Below are 14,700 nucleotides of genomic sequence, written 5' to 3'. Positions count from 1 at the left end.
TTCAATCAGGGGCATGGGGTATTTGTCAAGTTTAGAAACTGTATTGATCGTAAGCTTATAGTCTCCACAAAGTCAAACTCACTTATCTGGTTTGAGGACAGGAACAACAGGTGCAGCCCACTCTGTGAACTGTAGGGGTCTTATTATGCCCAGCTTTTCCAGGTGTTGCAGGCCCACTCTATCTTTTCTAATAGGGAGTATGGAACTGGCCTCGCTCTAAAATACTGTGGCATAGCATCAGGGTTGACATAGATCTTAGCTTTGGCTCCCCTTATTTTTCCAAGTCCTTCCTGGAAAACTTAGGGGTATTTATTGATGACTTTGTACAGTCCCCCCATGCCCAGCTTGAAGATCTCCAGTCAGTTCAGTCTGACATGATGGAGTCAATCTCTCCCCATGAGGCAAGATCTTTGTATCTGTACAATGATGAGTGGAAGTCAAGCTGACTGCTGTCTGTAAGTCACCAGGATCACCATGGCGCCCTTTATCTGTAATGGTTTTCCCATGTAGGTAGCTGTGATAATCCTCATGAGATCCATCGGAAATCACTGCTTGATCTCGCCATGACGCTCGTTGAGTCGGAGTTCCCCTGGTAACAGGCAGTGGGCTGTTCAGCTAGAACTCACAACCAATGTACAAGGACTGAGCCTGCTGAAACGGTAATCCCAGGCAGGAACTAATGTGTGTACACCATGGTAGTGGTTTTACTTTGCATTCTATAATAAAGTAAGTTCCTTTCCAGTCGGGCTTCCTGTGTCATTTCAGTGGCCAGCCTGGCCTTTGTGTCTTCTAAGTTTAGAGACTGAATACCAGCCCGGAGTGATTATAAATCTGCTGCCCCATAACAGAGACTGCAGTCCCCTGTCCACTTCTTTTTTTAGTGGATGGCCATTTACTAACAACTCCATCGTTATGTGGGCAATCTTTGTCATGGAGGTGCAATTTAACTGCATTGTTTCTGTTCCTGGCAATGGGTATACCTGCAAGGTACGGTTCAGTGCTGGACTTGGCCTCTTTCTGAAACAGCACACATTTTGACTGTCCTTATATTTTTGTCTCCATTGCAGTAGTCTGCTGTTCTGCATCTACAACCTTCTGGAATATGCTCCCTAGAAGTCCAAAGGCTGTCCCTGCTTTTCCTTGATTGCCAAGTGATGTAGCTCAGCTCTAACATTACAAAGGAATCTTTGATATTTTGCTGATACCATCGCTCTCAGTTGCCCTTCCTCCACAATTGGCGGACACTGTTCTCTGATGTCCCCTGTAGTTCCTGAGCTCCTTTCTCTGCAGTCCCCAATGATAGAGTATCACTTTAGATCCAAACTGGGTTCTGCTAATAATTTTTTTAGACTGTCACATTGTTAATTCCACAGACCAGTCTATCTCGTAACATGTTGTTCAAGGATGACTTGAATTCGTAGTGCCCTGCCTATTTTTGTAGCCTGGTCAGAAATTTGGTGACAGATGCTCCAGGGGTTTGCCCTGCTGCGTTAAAGAGGAAATGTCAAAGTATTGTGAAAGGTCATAATAGCCTTTCACCAAGTCTGCTAATTCATAAACAGTTTTGGAGTTGGGGTATCCAAGTAGGTCAGGCTTTTTATTATACTGAAAGTCAGGATCCTTTATGCTGTCAACCTGCACACTGCTTTTGTTCCCCTCAGTTTTGTTAGCCTGAAGAAAAATCGCATGCACTCTGCACATTCTTCTATGCTTTCATCATAGATTTCAAGTTTGTCAAAAAGAGACATAATTTACCAGAAGGTCACTTGTCTTGATGGTAACGGTTGCCCAGAGGGAAGGAGAAAACTAGTTTTACTCCTTGTCGCCAATGTAAAATCTCACTGAGGCCAGTTTGCCGTTACCAACGTTCTTTATTTACAACGTGCTAAAGGTACCGCTTCTTCTTCACCCTGGAGTCCTTCAACTGTCGGCTTGAGTGAAGCAGCTAGTTTTAAACAACTCCCCAACCCGCACTGCTGCTCCTTTCCTATTTGGCGAGCTTCCACTTGCATCATAGAGGAGCTTGCACCCTATGAGGCTCACCTGAGGACTCATTGATGATTTAACAGGCAACAAATGCTGGGCCCAGCGAGTGAGTCTACATCCCTGTGAATGAATAAAAAGAAAATAAAACTGAAATAGCCACTATCTGGGATGGCTATATGGCAGAATACGCCGGAAGTGCGAGTTCATGAGTCCTGGATAAGTAATCAGCAGCAGTTACATTCAGGATAAGTTGAAGGATTCTGACTCATGGAGAGGGACTGTTATTCCAGATTCACAGCACAAAATCTCAGAGTCATCGGACCGTGATTAGAAAAAATGTAAACATAAGACATAGGAGCAGCAGTGGACCATTCAGCTCTCGAGGCTGCTGCCCTATTCAACACCATCACAGGCTGATCCCATGTCTCTCAGAATCTTGTAGGTCTCAGTAAGATCAATTCTTGCCCTCCCAAACTCTGGAGAATGGAAGATTTATTTATTCAGCCTCTTGTGGTATGAGAACCGATTCCCCCCCTCCGCCCCTTGTTCCAGGGAACCCAATCTAGTGATCTCCAGTGCAAGTGTTATGAACCAAGCCAGTGTTAGTACTGGGATATATCAGATCCCAGGGTGGAACTTCCCTTGATACATCCTAACTTGTATTCTTTTGTTTGGAGGATGGCTACTGAACAAAGCCTTAGATATGGCAGAGGAGCTTTTAATAAAACAATGAAACAAGAAAAGGTGAACTATAATACATTACTCCTTCACCCCAGCTATACCTTTCCAGATATAAACAGATCGGTAAGGATAACACAAGTTACAAAATCTATCCCATACTCCAATGTTCTCAATAAGTACACAGTCTCGGTAAGCCAACAGGCCAACTGTGGTCAGATACACTACATTCTGAAACCAACTGGTAGTCGGCACCCCAAGGCAACTTCTATGGATTTCTGATCAACACGCCCCTCACCCCACCCACCATACCCTCAAACGTTTGTTAAACTGTGAGCCAACTGGTCTCACTGGAACTCTGGGCAGGATTTTCTAGCCATTCCTGCCAGCAGGATCTTCCAGCCCTATCAAAGACAATCAGTACCCCCTCGGCGGCAGGATAGGTGAACCACGCAAGATGCTGGAGACATCAGCAGGACAGGAACATCCCACCGGTGGCTGAAGATGAGCCAACCGCCTCCGTCGATGGAAATCATGCCTTGGTTAGGGCCTGAAAATCCTGCCTTCTCTCTTCCACACAAGGGTTTCCAGTCTTTGCTCTCAAAGCACATGACTCAAAATTTTCTCCCAAATGACTTTCTCTTTTGGATGTCTCCACCAAGGATCTATCTTGAGGGTTTTGATCTCTCCTCTCGATTGTCCTCTCCTCCCCTAAATCACCATGTGCATTCGAGCTTCGCCTCTCACAAGCACTCTCTCAGATACCCATCATGTTGACAGAACAATGCTGCTTCCTGAGCCTGTAAGGAGTAAGCAGTCACCAACCTTTGGATCTCCTTGGATCTCTGGCTGTTCTCAAGCCCGTAGGTCTGCACCCTGCAACCCTGTCTCTTAACCTGGAGCCTCTGCTCCTCACTCTTAACTTTACTGAATACGATCTGTTCATGATCTCTGTCCTTGTTCCTTACCTTTAGCCTGTCTTGGAACTTTTTCCAGCCCCTCCCAGGTTTTTGGAACCTTTTTATTTAGTATGGGACTTGCCCACTGCCCCTTTTGCATTGTCCTGCCTGTTTCTGTAGTGTTTTCCTTCTGAACTTCAACTGATTTTGTTGACTCTATGGGCCCCTGCATCATTTTCCTGTTTTAAAAGTCATGGAACCTTATGAAAATGCCAGTATCTTTCGAAGTGCTCCCTCACAGCACCAGGGACCCAGGTTCGATTCCAGGTCGCTGTCTGACTGGAATTTGCACCTTCTCCCATGTCTGTGTGGGTTTCCTCCAAGTGCTCCGGTTTCCTCCAACGTTCCAAAAATGTGCAGGTTAGGTGGATTGGCCATGCTAAATTGCCCCTTAGTGTCCAAAGAAGTGCAGGTTAGGTGAATTGGCCATGGTAAATTATCCCTTAGTGTCCAAAGAAGTGCAGGTTAGGTGAATTGGCCATGGTAAATTGCCTCTTAGTGTCCAAAGATGTGTAGTTTAGTGATGTAAATACATTGGGTTATGAGGATAGCATCTGGGTAAGATGCTCTATTAGAGAGAGTCGGTGCATACTTGATGGGCTGAATAGCCTTCTGCACTGCAGAGATTCTATGATTCCCTGACGAATGTTGAAAATTTAAACTAAGCTGAAAACCTAAAGCTGTAGCTTATTCCTAGCACACACAGATATCAATTAACAAAACTCAGAGGCAGGATTTTATGGTTCTTCCCACATTTAGGATCTCCTGATTCCTGAACCATCACCACCTTCCACTCCCCCGCCCCCCAGCATTTTGCTCATCTGTGGAGAGAGAAACAGACTTTCTCTCTTCTAGACAATGGTGCCAACAAAGAGCAAAGTATGTTCATAGGGCAAAAGATTCCCTTTGTTTGTCCCCCTTCATGCCACTATTTACACTCTTCTGACCCCAATGGTGCCATTAACACCTGTCTTTTTCTTTACGTCCATGACATTTTTGTCATTCTCTCAACTCGGACCTTATCAACGACTTTTCAATTTGCCCCTCCTTCCTGACAATTTAATCTATCTTTCTCCGGTTCTGTACAAAAGAGTCACACAGACTGGAAATGTTTCTCTGTTCACAGATGTTGCCCAACCCCTGGAGTTTATCCGGCATTTTCTGTTCTAATTTTGGACTTTCAGCATCCGCAATATTTTGCATCTGTTACAGTTAGTCCAGATGTGGTCCCACCTGAAGGACTGCAGGAAGACCTCCCTTCTCCCCTCGCACTGCCTGCCTTCCTCATCGCTTGCTGCACCGACTGCTGACTCCATTGTTAGATTTGTTCGGAAGAGGGTTTGAACCTGGAAGAGATCACAAAGAATTCACATTAGACCTCAGTAAGACTGCAATTAAAAGTTACCTTATCCTGTACCATCTTCTGCCACTCCAAGTTGTCCCAAGGCACCTCACAGTAAATGGCGGTGTTTGGAAGAGCAGTCACTCTTGTGATGCAGGAGGCACGACAGCTGATTTGGGCACAGTAAGCTGCGGCAAACGGCCAACATGAGAATGACCCAGAACGTCAGATTTCAGAGTGTTGGTTGAGGGATAAATACGGGCCCCTGGACACAGCGGTGAATTCCCCATAACTCCCACCGGCTACTTCCACCAGTGGCTGTGGGAGATTATTTGTAAACATGAGGGGGCAGAGGTATTCATGTCTTGAACTGTGCACCGACCCTCCCACAGCGCGGCGCTCCCTCAGCACTGACCCTCCCACAGTGCGGCGCTCCCTCAGCACTGACCCTCCCACAGCGCGGCGCTCCCTCAGCACTGACCCTCCCACAGTGCGGCGCTCCCTCGGCACTGACCCTCCCACAGTGCGGCGCTCCCTCGGCACTGACCCTCCCACAGTGCGGCGCTCCCTCGGCACTGACCCTCCCACAGTGCGGCGCTCCCTCGGCACCGACCCTCCCACAGTGCGGCGCTCCCTCGGCACTGACCCTCCCACAGTGCGGCGCTCCCTCGGCACTGACCCTCCCACAGTGCGGCGCTCCCTCGGCACTGACCCTCCCACAGTGCGGCGCTCCCTCAGCACTGACCCTCCCAATAGTGTAGTCCTCCCTCAGCACTGACCCTCGGACAGGTGTTTTTTTATCACATCGAGTTTGGCGGGAACTTCCTGTCATCAAATTGAGTCACCACAGTTCCTTCATTACAACACCTGACTTGAAAGATCCGCGAGGGTGAAATAAGAGGGAGCTGACTGCCTGAGGAAAACCGAGGAAATAGATGTGTTTTAAGTAGAAATGTTTGACCAAAGAGAGGGAACTCATAACAGTAGCGCCGGGTCACAGGCGACCGTTGGCGGTGATGAGGCTGCGGATTCAGCTGGCGAAGGGGGGCGGATGAGCTCGTGCAGGGGTCCGCGTGCTGCGAGGGCAGGGCGGGGCCAGGGCAATGACGCCATGGTCCGGGGGACGGGGCAGCGACGCCATGGCCCCGGGGGGCGGGGCTATGACGCCATGGTCCGGGGGCGTGGCGATGACGTCGTTCTCCGGGTGGGAAAGGGAACTGCGGTGTCGATCCTGGCTGGAGGCGGGCTCACACGGGGCAGGCGAGGCGGGTCACATGGAGCTTGCAGACGTTGTCGTGAGGGCGGGGCCAAGAAAGACGGGGGCTCGGAATAATGACGTCAGCGGGGGTGGGATAGGACACGGATGGAGCGGTGCTCCGACGTGATGATGTCAGCGCGCAGGGTCTGGATCGGACGGACTCGCCGCAAGGCTGTGACGTCAGCGCGCAGCGCTTGAGTCTTTGTGGAGAGGTGTCTCCGACGTGTTGGCATCAGCGCGCAGGGCTGCGTGTGGTGCGACTCGGACGTGCAGTTGTCAGCAACGTTGCGTCTCGGACTGTGTTGAACGTCTTCCTGACGTGATGACATCATGGGGCTGCGTCTGGGTGAATATGTGTGGAGACGCTCTGACGTACTGATGTCATCACGTTGCCAGTGTGCGTGTGGAGCGACTTGCTGACGTTCCCCATGTTGGCTCTCTGTCTACGTGCGGGGGGAAGAGGGACTCTTTGACGCACGGCGGAGGCGGCCGGCTGTGGTGGCGGCGGCGGGGTGCAGTGGGGCGGATCTGTGTCCGGCGCAGCACCGCTGGAGGGGTGGGGGAGGGGGGTATTGTTCCGCGGTCAGGGGAAGAGGGGGGAGGGGGAGAGAGAGAAGCTGGAGCAGAGAAAAGGCAGAAGCAGCTTTTGTTTCAGAGTGTGAGGAGGGAGAGTCTCCTAGAGAGAGAGAGAGAGAAGCAGCCATTGTCTCACAGGGAGGCTGAGTGTGAGGGAGGTCATCTTCTCCCTCAGCAAACTGAGGAGGATCCAGGAGAGAATTCATATTGGGATTAATCCAAATCCAAATCCTGGAGAGAATTCACACTGAGGAAGATCCAAATCCTGGAGAGAATTCACACTGAGGAAGATCCAAATCCTGGACAGAATTCACACTGAGGAAAATTCAAATCCTGGAGAGAATTCACAACAAGAATCCAAATTCTGGAGTGATTTCACACTGAGAATCCAAATCCTGGCAAGATTTCGCACTGAGAATCCAAATCCTGGAGAGTATTCACACTGAGGAAGATCCAAATCCTGGAGAGTATTCACACTGAGGAAGATCCAAATCCTGGAGAGAATTCACACCGAGAATCCAAATCCTGAACAGAATTCACACCGAGAATCCAAATCCTGAACAGAATTCACACCGAGAATCCAAATCCTGAACAGAATTCACACCGAGAATCCAAATCCTGAACAGAATTCACACCGAGAATCCAAATCCTGAACAGAATTCACACCGAGAATCCAAATCCTGAACAGAATTCACACCGAGAATCCAAATCCTCAACAGAATTCACACCGAGAATCCAAATCCTCAACAGAATTCACACCGAGAATCCAAATCCTCAACAGAATTCACACCGAGAATCCAAATCCTCAACAGAATTCACACCGAGAATCCAAATCCTCAACAGAATTCACACCGAGAATCCAAATCCTCAACAGAATTCACACCGAGAATCCAAATCCTCAACAGAATTCACACCGAGAATCCAAATCCTCAACAGAATTCGCACCGAGAATCCAAACCCTGAACAGAATTCGCACCGAGAATCCAAACCCTGAACAGAATTCACACCGAAGTGAATCGAGGATAGAATTCACACTGAGATTAACCGAGGATTGTGGCTGATCTGAATTGAGGAAAATCTGAATCCAGGATTTGAGGCTAATTCAAATCTAGAATTTGAGGATAATTTGAATTGTGGATCACCTGAAGCGAGAATTTGCGGGTAATTCAAATTGAGAGTCCAAATTCTTGGAATTGAGAGTAATCTGAATCCAGATTTTAAGGATACTTGAATTGAGCACCTGTTTGAGTGGGAGGCGATCCTCAATCCCAGTGTGGGACTTGCTGGATTGACAGAGGAGAGGAGAGGAATCGACATCCTCCGGCTAATGGCCCCTTGAACCCCCACCCTCAAGTGGGGTGGGTACACACGGCAATCTGACTGACTCCTGTCATTCTTGTATCGTGAGGTTGACCGTAACCCCCCCCCCACACACCCCTGCCTTACACCACTTCCCTCATTCCAACTGCCCTTTAAACCCTTTGCCACTCATCCTTTATCCTTTCCGCCCCTCTTTTCCCCCCCCGCAACTTCGCTCTTTCCCCTGCCCCCCCTGGGGGGGGGAAACCTGGGGGGAAGAAAATGTCGGAATACGAGGAGTTTGTGGCGCCGCCTGAATGCCCCGTCTTCGAGCCGAGCTGGGAGGAGTTCGCTGACCCGATGGGGTACATCGCCAAGATCAGGCCCATCGCCGAGAAGAGTGGAATCTGCAAGATCAGGCCTCCTCTGGTTGGTGTGAATAAACAATAACATGGTGGGGAGAGGGGGAGGTGCGGGTGGAGAGTTTTATGTATAAGAAACACACATACACAAATGTTTATGGAGTCTCACCGCCCCCCCCACCTCTGCATCCCTGCATCCGTGGAGATTTGTCCAATTTCAGTGTGTCTGTGTGGGGCCTACAGGCCTGCTAAATCGTGAAGCCTTCCCCTGAAAAAAGGCCCTACACTCCTCGAGGAGTAAAAACAACTGAGATGGTGGCGAGAGAGAGAGAGAGGATGAATCTCCCTTCTCTCTCTCCCCTCATCGCCCCCCCACCCCAACTTCTCGTGTCTTTGCCAAGACCTGAAATATCCCAGTTCACGTGTGGACATACGAGGGAGAAGAAGACCCCTGCCCTTTGCCCCTGCCTCCCCAGAATTAATCTCGGTTTCTACCTCCCTCCCTTCCCCTCCGTTCTGCTTGTTCTCAAAGTGAACCAAAAAACAAGAGGTTGCATTTTCTGCTGTCTTGCCAATCTTGTTCCCTGATATTCCCTGATTTTTTTTAAAAGCAGGAAGATGGCAGCTTTGCGGGCACATCCTTGGTGTTTGTTTGGTGTGATGTGTATATGATTGTTTTATCGACACAAACCATACTTGTGTCGTTTCCCGCCCCCCCCCAAAAAAAATTGACCTATTTGCATGCAAAATGAAGCGGTAAATGTGTTCCCCCCACCCCACCCCGTCCCTGTAGCCGAGCCTGTGGGTAAGTGATTGTTCTTCCCCTTTTCTCTGATTGTTGGGGGAATGGGTTCTCGGAATGCCCCCCACCCCCCACCCCCCAAATGCCTGCTGCCACACTCTCCCTGTGCTGATCGCATAGACCAGCTCGAAGTTTCATCATGTTGAACTGCCATCTTCAAACTGGGGAGTTGAGAAAGAGTCAAGCGTGGCATCCGAATTGTTCCCTTGTTGACACTCCGAAGGCTGAGCCGTGTTCACCCGTGGGCGATTGGCGTAGGGAAGGCTGTTGCCTATGCTTTGGCCGAATGGCAGGTTTCAGGCCTTGAAACACCCGCTGTTGTTACCCCTTCATGCCCTCACTCTGCACCGGGGCAAGGATCCACGAGAGCTTGGTCCCCTTGCTTTGGTCAGTCTGAGGTCATGGGTCCTAGAAACAAGAGGCTGAGCTTCCAGGAGTAGGCATGGGAAGCCATAGGCAGAGATATGGAGTCAGTTCACAGCTTAGTCATGACCTCATTTAATGGGGGAAATCAGGCTCGAGAGGGGCTGAATGGCCTCCTCCTGTTCCTGTGAAACAGGCCCGAGAATGGGGCTGAATGGCCTCCTCCTGTTCCTGTGAAACAGGCTCGAGAACGGGCAGAATGGCCTCGTCCTATTCCTGTGAAACGGGCTCGAGAACAGGACTGAATGGCCGCCTCCTGTTCCTGTATAGCAGGCTGGAGAATGGGGCTGAATGGCCTCCTCCTGTTCCTCTGAAACAGGCTCGAGAACGGGGCTGAATGGCCTCGTCCTATTCCTGTGAAACGGGCTCGAGAACGGGGCTGAATGGCCTCCTCCTGTTCCTGTGTAGCAGGCTCGAGAACGGGGCTGAATGGCCTCCTCCTGTTCCTGTGAAACAGGCTTGAGAACGGGGCTGAATGGCCTCCTCCTGTTCCTGTGAAACAGGCTCGAGAACGGGGCTGAATGGCCTCCTCCTGTTCCTGTGAAACAGGCTCGAGAATGGGGCTGAATGGCCTCCTCCTGTTCCTGTGAAACAGGCTCGAGAACGGGGCTGAATGGCCTCCTCCTGTTCCTGTGTAGCAGGCTCGAGAACGGGGCTGAATGGCCTCCTCCTGTTCCTGTGAAACAGGCTCGAGAACGGGGCTGAATGGCCTCCTCCTGTTCCTGTGAAACAGGCTCGAGAACGGGGCTGAATGGCCTCCTCCTGTTCCTGTGAAACAGGCTCGAGAACGGGGCTGAATGGCCGCCTCCTGTTCCTGTGAAACAGGCTCGAGAACGGGGCTGAATGGCCTCCTCCTGTTCCTGTGAAACAGGCTCGAGAATGGGGCTGAATGGCCTCCTCCTGTCGTTATGTTGAAGAATTTCATTAGCGAAAGAGTTAAGCGTGATTTGTCTGTTAAGTCTGATCTTTCTGAAATCTGTACTGTTTTTTGCCCACTCTGAACCTACGCAGCTGTGTGCATGTTGCTGGGCAGACTGGTCCAAGATGAGAGTAGCATCGTACATGCTCAAGCTGCAATCCCGAACCCCCTCTTCACTCCTCACTCCATCGTGTACCCTCCTCAAACCTCTGCAGCCTGTACCCTAACCAGAATCAAGTCCTGTCTGGACTTGGTGTTGGTTGACTTGCCTCAACTCACGGTCTGATGATGACACCTACATTTTAAACTGTTCAAATCCCTCCCTGGGCCGCCTCCTGACCCACGTCACCTCCTACGACCACCTTCCCACCGAATCAAAGAATCCCAACCGCGCAAAAGCAGGCCATTCAACCCATCAAGTCTGCACTGACCTACAATCCCACCCAAGCCCTATTCCTGTAACATATTTATTCTACTAATCTTCTGATACTAGAGATCAATTTAGCGTGGCCAATCCACCTAACCACATCTTTGGACTGTGGGAGAAAACCGGAGCACCTGGAGGAAACGGGGACACGGGGAGAAACTCCACACAGACAGTGACCTGAGGCTGGAATTGAACCCAGGTCCCTGGTGCTGTGAAGCAGTGGTGCTAACCACTGTGGGGGGATCACACCCGAGTTGGTCGAAAGTGGAAGGAAATCTCTCCTCGGCCTACTCGGGTTGGATCGAAGAAAGTTCTGGAAAATCCCCACCCTGTCTGGTGTACAGTGAGAAACAAGAGTCATAAGATCTGAAGGCAGGATGGGGGGGAATCTTGACAGGATGGATCATACAGCACAGAAAGAAACCCTTTGGATCCCATCATGTCCATATTGGCCCATCAATCACCTATCTATTTGACCGTTGTTTTCCAGCCCTTGCTCCGTAGCCTTGTACGCTGTGGCGCATCTTAATGCTTAACTGTAACGAGGGTTCCTGCCCCCTACCTGTCCATTCTGGCCAATCTGATTTTATCCGACTGCACTCCCCAACATTAATCCAAATCTATCCCCTCTCTAAAAAAATCCAAACCTGTTCCCCTCCCTGGCTACTGAATCCTCCTAAGGCCCGTTCCTGATGGGGCAGAAGATATTTCCTCTAGATCTCTGGAACTCAAGAGGGTGGGGGAAGCAGAGTCTTGGAATCTTTTTAAGGCAGAGGTGGATAGATTCTGGATTAATGTTGGGGTGAAAGGTTATTGGAGGGGGGGCGGTCGGATAAAATCAGATTGGCCATGTTCTTATTGAACGGCGGGGGCAGGCTTGAGGGGCCGAGTGGCTCTCTCTCCTGGCTACCAATTCATATTTAGAGTTGTTGTTTTGCATCCCGAGATGCCTTTGAAGTACAGATGAGGAGTGGGTTGGGTGGGGGTGTGGTATATCTGACTGAAATCCAGTTTCCACAGTGAGGTGGGGGTGGGGGGGGAATGGCCTACCAGTGCTGTGGGAGGGGGCGGCCATGGGGGAATGAAAGAAGGTTCTGGTCTGTACTGACCCTCCGATAATCCGGGTGCTGTATCTGCTGTGGAACCCCAGGGCGGCCATTTTATGTTTGCCCCAGCCTGCCAGGCGCAGTGTCCCATCACTCCCGGGGGGTGGGGGGGGGGGGTGGATCTTTGCCTTTCATTTTCACTAATCAAAACAAGAAAAAAATTCCTGATTCCACCGCCTAGCTCGATTTTAAAACTCTCCTCCCCTCTCCCCCCCTCCTCCCTCTCCCCCCCTCCTCCTCCCCTCTCCCCCCTCCTCCTCCCCTCTCCCCCCCTCCTCCTCCCTCTCCCCCCCTCCTCCTCCCCTCTCCCCCCTCCTCCTCCCCTCTCCCCCCCTCCTCCTCCCCTCTCCCCCCCTCCTCCTCCCATCTCCCCCCCTCCTCCTCCCCTCTCCCCCCTCCTCCTCCCCTCTCCCCCCCTCCTCCTCCCCTCTCCCCCCCCTCCTCCTCCCCTCTCCCCCCCTCCTCCTCCCCTCTCCCCCCCTCCTCCTCCCCTCTCCCCCCTCCTCCTCCCCTCCCTCTCCCTCCCTCCTCCCCCCTCCCCCCCCTCCCCCCCCTCTCCCCCCCCTCCCCCTCCCCTCTCCCCCCCTCCCCCCTCCCCCCTCCTCCCCTCTCCCCCCTCCCCCCTCCCCCTCCCCCCTCCTCCCCCCTCCCCCCTCCTCCTCCCCCCCTCCTCCTCCCCTCCCCCCCCCTCCCCCCCTCCTCCTCCTCCCCTCTCCCCCCCTCCTCCTCCTCCCCTCTCCCCCCCTCCTCCTCCTCCCCTCTCCCCCCTCCTCCTCCTCCCCTCTCCCCCCCTCCTCCTCCTCCTCCTCCTCCCCTCTCCCCCCCTCCTCCTCCTCCCCTCTCCCCCCCCCTCCTCCTCCTCCCCTCTCCCCCCCTCCCTCCTCCTCCCCTCTCCCCCCCTCCTCCTCCTCCCCTCTCCCCCCCTCCTCCTCCTCCCCTCTCCCCCCTCCTCCTCCTCCCCTCTCCCCCCCTCCCCCTCCCCTCTCCCCCCCTCCCCCCTCCCCCCCTCCTCCCCTCTCCCCCCTCCCCCCCTCCTCCCCTCTCCCCCCTCCTCCTCCCCCCTCCCCCCCTCCTCCTCCCCCCCTCCTCCTCCCCCCCTCCCCCCCTCCTCCTCCTCCCCCCCTCCCCCCTCCCCCCCTCCTCCTCCTCCCCTCTCCCCCCTCCTCCTCCTCCCCTCTCCCCCCCTCCTCCTCCTCCCCTCTCCCCCCCTCCTCCTCCTCCCCTCTCCCCCCCCTCCTCCTCCTCCCCTCTCCCCCCCTCCTCCTCCTCCCCTCTCCCCCCCCTCCTCCTCCTCCCCTCTCCCCCCCTCCTCCTCCTCCCCTCTCCCCCCCTCCTCCTCCTCCCCTCTCCCCCCCTCCTCCTCCTCCCCTCTCCCCCCCTCCTCCCTCCTTCCTCTCCCCCCCCTCCTCCTCCTCTCTCCCCCCCCTCCTCCTCTCCCCTCTCCCCCCCTCCTCCTCCTCCTCCTCCTCCCCTCTCCCCCCCTCCTCCTCCTCCTCCTCCTCCTCCTCCCCTCTCCCCCCTCCTCCTCCTCTCTCCCCCCTCCTCCTCCTCCTCCTCCTCCTCCTCCTCCCCTCTCCCCCCCTCCTCCTCCTCCTCCCCTCTCCCCCCCCTCCTCCCCCTCCTCCCCTCTCCTCCCCCTCCTCCCCCTCCTCCCCTCTCCTCCCCCTCCTCCCCCTCCTCCCCTTCCTCCCCTCTCCTCCCCCTCCTCCTCCCCTCTCCCCCCCCTCCTCCTCCTCCCCTCTCCCCCCCCTCCTCCTCCTCCCCTCTCCCCCCCTCCTCCTCCTCCCCTCTCCCCCCCCTCCTCCTCCTCCCCTCTCCCCCCCCTCCCTCCTCCTCCCCTCTCCCCCCCTCCTCCTCCTCCCCTCTCCCCCCCCTCCTCCTCCCCTCTCCCCCCCCTCCTCCTCCTCCCCTCTCCCCCCCCTCCTCCTCCTCCCCTCTCCCCCCTCCTCCTCCACTCTCCGCCCCCTCCTCCTCCCCTCCCCCCTCCTCCTCCTCCCCTCTCCCCCCCCTCCTCCTCCTCCCCCCTCTCCCCCCCCTCCCCCCCCTCCTCCTCCTCCCCTCTCCCCCCCCCCTCCTCCTCCTCCTCCCCTCTCCCCCCCTCCTCCTCCTCCTCCCCTCTCCCCCCTCCTCCTCCTCCTCCCCTCTCCCCCCCCCCTCTCCCCCCCCTCCTCCTCCTCCTCCTCCCCTCTCCCTCTCCCCCCCCTCCTCCTCCTCCTCCTCCCCTCTCCCCCCCCTCCTCCTCCCCTCTCCCCCCCCTCCTCCCTCCTCCTCCTCCTCCCCTCTCCCCCCTCCCCCCTCCTCCTCCTCCTCCCCCCTCCTCCCCCTCCTCCCCCCCTCCTCCCCCTCCTCCCCCTCCTCCCCCCCTCCTCCCCCTCCTCCCCCCCTCCTCCCCCTCCTCCCCCCCTCCTCCCCCTCCTCCCCCCCTCCTCCCCCCCCCCTCCCCCCCTCCTCCCCCTCCTCCCCCCTCCCCCCTCCTCCTCCTCTCCTCCTCCTCCCCTCTCCCCCCCCTCCCCTCTCCCCCCCCTCCTCTCCCCCCCTCCTCTCCCCCCCTCCTCTCCCCCTC

At 54.4% G+C, this 14,700-nt stretch overlaps 1 pseudogene across 1 annotated transcript in view; it reads right to left on the bottom strand.

The window, feature by feature from the left end:
* Positions 1-9,399: 9,399 nt before the first annotated feature.
* LOC145352896 (fibulin-2-like) overlaps positions 9,400-14,700 on the bottom strand; it is a 16,704-nt pseudogene continuing 11,403 nt past the window's right edge. Inside the window, exon 4 of the transcript XR_013888620.1 lies at positions 9,400-9,423. The product of XR_013888620.1 is annotated as a fibulin-2-like (transcript). The remainder of the gene's footprint in view (positions 9,424-14,700) is intronic.

Source organism: Carcharhinus amblyrhynchos, chromosome 15 (genome assembly GCF_965287045.1).
Source record: "Carcharhinus amblyrhynchos chromosome 15, sCarAmb.v2.hapA, whole genome shotgun sequence".
NCBI lineage: Eukaryota > Metazoa > Chordata > Chondrichthyes > Carcharhiniformes > Carcharhinidae > Carcharhinus > Carcharhinus amblyrhynchos.
Note: the sequence above shows the minus strand (reverse complement) of the source record. Positions and strands in the feature narration are given on the sequence as shown.